The sequence below is a fragment of the Pseudophryne corroboree genome, chromosome 1 (genome assembly GCF_028390025.1).
Source record: "Pseudophryne corroboree isolate aPseCor3 chromosome 1, aPseCor3.hap2, whole genome shotgun sequence".
Taxonomy (NCBI): Eukaryota; Metazoa; Chordata; class Amphibia; order Anura; family Myobatrachidae; genus Pseudophryne; species Pseudophryne corroboree.
In genome coordinates this window covers 607944562-607950709 of record NC_086444.1, presented here as the reverse complement: position 1 = coordinate 607950709, position 6148 = coordinate 607944562, and positions in this window count along the sequence as shown.

Sequence of the window (6148 nt, the reverse complement as noted above, 5' to 3'; positions counted from 1 at the left end):
TTATTTATATAGAGTATGTGGTATAAACTAAGGGAATTGGAATAAAAAAACTACTGGGCGACTTAAATATTTTTATGAATTTAGGGTAAGTGTTTTCTGTTTGTTTTTTTCTGTGGTATTGTCGTGGTTATTTTTTTATAAAATATATTGATAGTGGACAACACATTTTTGATTATCTTTACCTCATTTTTTCATGCCTCTGCGAAGAAAGTATATAGGCCCTCATTCCGAGTTGATCGCTCGCTAGCTGCTTTTAGCAGCAGTGTAAACGCTAAGCCGCCACCCTCTGGGAGTGTATTTTAGCTTAGCAGAAGTGCGAACGAAAGGTTCGCAGTTCTGCTATTAAATATTTTTATGCAGTTTAAGAGTAGCTCGAAACCTACTCCTACCTTGCGATCACTGCAGACAGTTCAGTTCCTGTTTTGACGTCACAAACAAGCCCTGCGTTCGGGCAGCCACTCCCCCGTTTCTACAGGCACACCTGCGTTTTCTGCTGACACGCCTGCATTTTTTAGCACACTCCCGGAAAACGGTCAGTTCCCACCCAGAAACGCCCCTTTTCTGTCAATCACTCACCGATCACTCGAGCGATATAAAACAGTAGTTTGGCCTTGTGTAAAACTGCAAAGTTTTCTGTGAAAGTACTTAGTGCGTGCGCACTGCGGCCCATACGCATGCGCAGAACTGCCAATTTTTAGCCTGATCGCTACGCTGTGAAAAACGTCAACGAGCGATCAACTCGGAATGAGGGCCATAGTCATTTATGAAGGTTTTTTACATATTTATCCTGTGGATTACTGGATGAGAGAAGAAAATGACAAAGGTGTGGAATAAAGATGGAAGCAAGGGCATTGGTGTGAATATTTTTTAGGTGTAAATTTCTGTAATTTAAATTTAGTATGTGGCACTAAAGGTCACAGAGAGCCAAGACTTGCTGGGACTTGTAGTGCAATGTTTAAAGTATTATAATGTCCCATTTTTAATACCAGCCACTGTGAACTGGACCTCAGCTCACCAAGTCTGGGCTTAGCAGATGTTGTCAAGATGAACCCAACTCCCCCCCCCCCCCCCCCTTCCCCACTTCCCCATGCCCATGACCTGTATAGCCAATCCAAGTCAGCTAGGATGGCTGAAATACCTTCTATTTTAATTTGCTTTAACACCCTTGGAAGCATCACCAGTGTAAGATGATAGTCCTATGGCAATGACATGACTAGCAGAACTGAGTCATTTTTCCTAGTGCAAAACATTTGCACCTTGTGTTTCAACTGACACCAACGCTATACTTTTGATGTCTGCTGACCCTAACTTTTTATTTAATACACAGGGGCAGATTTATCAAAGCATAGAGAGAAATAACATGGAGAAAGGTAAAGTACCAACCACTCAGCTCCTAAATGTCATTTTACAGACTATGTTTGAAAAATGACAGGAGCTAATTGGTTGGTACATTATCTCTCTCCATGCTTATTCTCCTTGGCCTCTCTGCTGCTTTTGACACTGTGGACCACCCTCTCCTCCTGCAAATCCTTTACTCCCTTGGTCTGCGTGATACTGCTCTCTCCTGGCTGTCCTCCTACCTTTCTGACCATTCCTTCTTTGTATCATCTCATGACTTCACCTCCCACCCACTTCCTCTACCAGTAGGTGTCCCCAAGGTTCTGTTCTTGGGCCTCTCCTATTCTCTCTCTACACATCCTTATTACGTGAGCTCATTAGCTCTTTTGACAATATCATCTCTACACTGATAAAACTCAAATATACCTTTCTTCCCATGACTTCTCCTCACTCGTATCTCCAACTGTCTCTCTGCTATCTCTTTCTGGATGTCCCAGTGCTTTCTTAAACTTAACATGTCTAAGACTGAGCTGATCATCTTCCTGCATAACCTCACCTCCCACAATTTCATTATCCATTGATGGCACTACTATCTCCTCTAGCCCCCAAGTGCGCTGTCTTGGAGTAATCCTTGACTCCTCCCTCTCCTTCAAACCACGCATTCAGTACCTCTCACAAATCTGCTGTTTCAATCTCAAAAACATCTCCATGATCAGACCCTTTCTCACCCAGGACACTACTAAGACCTTCATCCACTTACTGGTCATCTCCAGATTGGACTACTGTAATCTCCTCCTATCTGGCCTCCCTGAAAAATGCCTCTCTCCACTCCAATCTATCCTCATTGCTGCTGCCCGTCTCATCTTCCTCACCAAGTATACTACATACACCTCTCTTCTCTTGCAGTACCTTCACGGACTACCCTACCCATTCAGAATCCATTTCACCCACTCTTCTCCCTCTTACATCTCTGACCTAATCTATTTACATTCCCACCTGTCCTCTTCACTCTGGTAATGCACGCCATCTCTCCTGCCAACTGATTACCTCCTCATACTCCTACCTACAAGATTTTGCATGTGCTGCTCCCTATCTCTGGAAATCTCTATCTCTCCCCATCTCACGCTCCACCTCTCTACAAAACTTCAAATGGGCTCTTCTTCACCAAACCCAGCCAACTCTCCTCCTAACCCTCTTGTCTATGCTAACTGTCTACCCCTTCTGTGTCACCCCGGTCTGTCGGCCCTTAACCTTTTAGATAGGGCCTTCTTTCCTCATGTGCATTTCTTTTTCTTACTTACACTATTTTATACTCGATACTCCCTTTGATGGCACCTAACCCCTGGTTTTCCATACCTGTCCTATATTGCCTTTAACTATAAGTGCTGTTTTCTTGTTTGCTCATTTGGTTATGTACTGTGTAATCGGCGCTGCGGATCCCTTGTGGTGCCATATAAATAAGGATAATAATAATAATAATAATAAAATGGCCCCATTGTGAATAACCAATGTGGAAACTGTGGAGCACCACGTGCCATCGATGTGAGAGGTGAACATCGGCGTGAGGGCCGACCTACATGTTAAAGTGGAGCAGCTCACCATCAAAATAAACCTGGGGGCTGCCAGACGTGTGTCTAAACCAATAGTTCATCCCGTCAAACTGCTGTCCGTGCTGCACATGGCAGTTAATCTGGCTATTAGCTGGTGGTCAGAATAATGTGACCTTGTAAGTACCCACTATACCCCAACATATTTGCAGTGTTCCCGAATTAATGTAAAAGAAAGATTGTGCCGTTCCACAACGTTTCTAGCTGTCTTCTTACTAGAGATTTGTGGCGACCTCCATGATTTGATTTTGGTTATGTATTCATTTCATGTTTTGGTTTTGGCAAAACAACCCTCACATGTTCTGGATTTGTATATGTATTTATTTCAATAATTGATAAAAACAGTTAAAATCACATACTATAATTTGGGCCTTTTTTGTTCCTACAGTATTAGAAATCATGGGCAAGAACTGGTGACTGACTTACACAAACAACAGCATCAACATCCTCATTATCCTCAGTAGCATCGGGTAGTACACAAATATCCCCCTCATCCTATTCCACTTTCACAGTAGTATCTTCAGTTTCTTTTAGGTCATCATCAATATCTTTACTTGTACTGCTCATCCCCACATTCGCAAATGGTGCAGAAATGGTGGTAGGAGATGTCAGACTCACACGCAGCTAACATGGACATTCTCCTCAGGGATTTGTGAACACAGAGTTTGTTGTTCAGTCTTAGGGGGTAATTCAGAGTTGATCGCAGCAGCAAATTTGTTAGCAGTTGGGCAAAACCAAGGGGGTCATTCCGAGTTGATCACTCACTAGCTAGATTTAGCAGCCGTGCAAATGCTATGCCGCCACCCACTGGGAGTGTATTTTAGCTTAGCAGAAGTGCGAACAGTTGTATCGCAGAGCGGCTACAATTTTTTTTGTGTAGTTTCAGAGTAGCTCAAAACATACTCAGTGCTTGCGATCACTCAGACTATTCAGTTCCGGATTTGACATCACAAACACGCCCAGCGTTCGCCCAGCCACGCCTGCGTTTTCCCTGGCACACCTGCGTTTTTTCTCACACTCCCTGAAAAGGGTCAGTTGCCACCCAGAAACGCCCACTTCATGTCAATCACTCTGCGGCAAGCAGTGCGACTGAAATGCATCGCTAGACCATGTGCAAAACTACATCGTTTGTTGTGCACCGCATATGCATGCGCAGAACTGACGATTTTTAGCCTGATCGCTGCGCTGCGAACAAGTTCAGCTAGCGATCAACTCGGAATGACCCCCCATGTGCAGTGCAGGTGGGGCAGATATAACATGTGAAGAGAGAGTTAGATTTGGGTGGGTTATTTTGTTTCTGTGCCGGGTAAATACTGGCTGCTTTATTTTTACACTGCAATTTAGATTTCAGTTTGAACACACCCCACCCAAATCTAACGCTCTCTGCACATGTTATATCTGCCCATCCTGCAGTGCACATAGGGGGTCATTCCGAGTTGTTCGCTCGCAAGCTGCTTTTAGCAGCTTTGCACACGCTAAGCCGCCGCCTACTGGGAGTGAATCTTAGCTTATCAAAATTGCGAACGAAAGATTCGCAATGTTGCGATAAGACATCTCTGTGCAGTTTCTGAGTAACTCGAAACTTACTCGGCATCTGCGATCAGTTCAGTGCTTGCCGTTCCTGGTTTGACGTCACAAACACACCCAGCGTTCGCCCAGACACTCCTCCATTTCTCCAGCCACTCCCGCGTTTTTCCCAGAAACGGTAGCGTTTTTTCACACACACCCATAAAACGGCCAGTTTCCGCCCAGAAACACCCACTTCCTGTCAATCACAGTACGATCACCAGAACGAAGAAAAAACCGTGAGTAAAATTCCTAACTGCATAGCAAATTTACTTGGCGCAGTCGCAGTGCGAACATTGCGCATGCGCACTAAGCGGAAAATCGCTGCGATGCGAATAAATTTACCGAGCGAACAACTCGGAATGACCCCCAAAGTTTTGCCCAACTGCTAACAAATTTGCTGCTGCGATTAACTCTGAATTACTCCCATGGTGTTCTTTTTTTTTTTTTTTTGGGGGGGGGGGGCACTGATTTGTCAGTTTTTAGTGTGGCCCCTTTACCTCTTTTTTTAACATTGTGAAATATTTCATTTTCAGATTCCCTTTCCTAAACTTTCTGCCCCCTGGACCACCTTTACTAGATGTTGTAGTACTATTATGACTGGCAGCAGCTATGGCACTGTTAGGGAACTCCAGCACAATTTTGTAAGACCCCTGGAGCCAATGAAAGGGTCTTCTGCCTATAAAAATGGTATGGAAACCGGTGAATACAAGATGTGTTCGGTAATCTGAAACAAGATATAACAGGAATCTCTCAGCATAGTAATATGCAAACTGTGGATGTGGACTTTACCATAAGATAGTGTTGTGAGGTCAGGAGTGCGGCACAATACTGCTAGACAACAGCCAGGACCAGGAAACAGAGCAGCCAGCGGAGTCCAAGTTGTCCAGAAACCACCAGAACAAGCAACCCCCATGGCTGATGTGATGTGGTGTTCCGGTCACCTATAATGGCCAGTAATTGCAAACAACGATGAGCTGAAGTGGCTCACAAAAGGCACTAGTTCTTGGTTGCTGATCCTGCTCTTCTATCAACTAATCGTGAACCATATTGGCTCAGTGCTTATTTTTATGTGAACGCAGTGGTGTACAGCACACATAAGTTGTACCAGAAAAAAATATAAGATAATAGTATTATACAGATAAATCCATCTTTATCTTGGCCTTTAATAGGATTAATTGAGCCAGGGCAGTCAGCCTTAATCCCTTGCTGTATTGTTCTCTCTTATTGTATTGCAGCTGAGAACAATAGATGAAAGGCTTATGCTAATAAACCATGGAGTGCCTAGGCGCAACATAGAAGCCAAGAAAGATAATTGTGGCTCCATCTGTATTTATTTACTTGAACTTTTTTTTAAATAACTCAAGTCGCTATGCGTGATGTGAATGCACTGGGGTACAGCTGAGCACGTAAAAGTTATACAAAATAACTATAGCAGAGGCCCCCCCCCCCATCCCTTACCACCACCACCACCACCACCACAATACAGAGCCCCTCAGGTGAAAAAATGCGGACACAGCATCTCTTATAAGTTCCATAGCCACCTCCTGATAATTTAGCGGTTTGAGTTATGGTATGGGCCCCCCGGCCCATACCATAACTCAAACCGCTAAATTATCAGGAGGTGGCTATGGAAC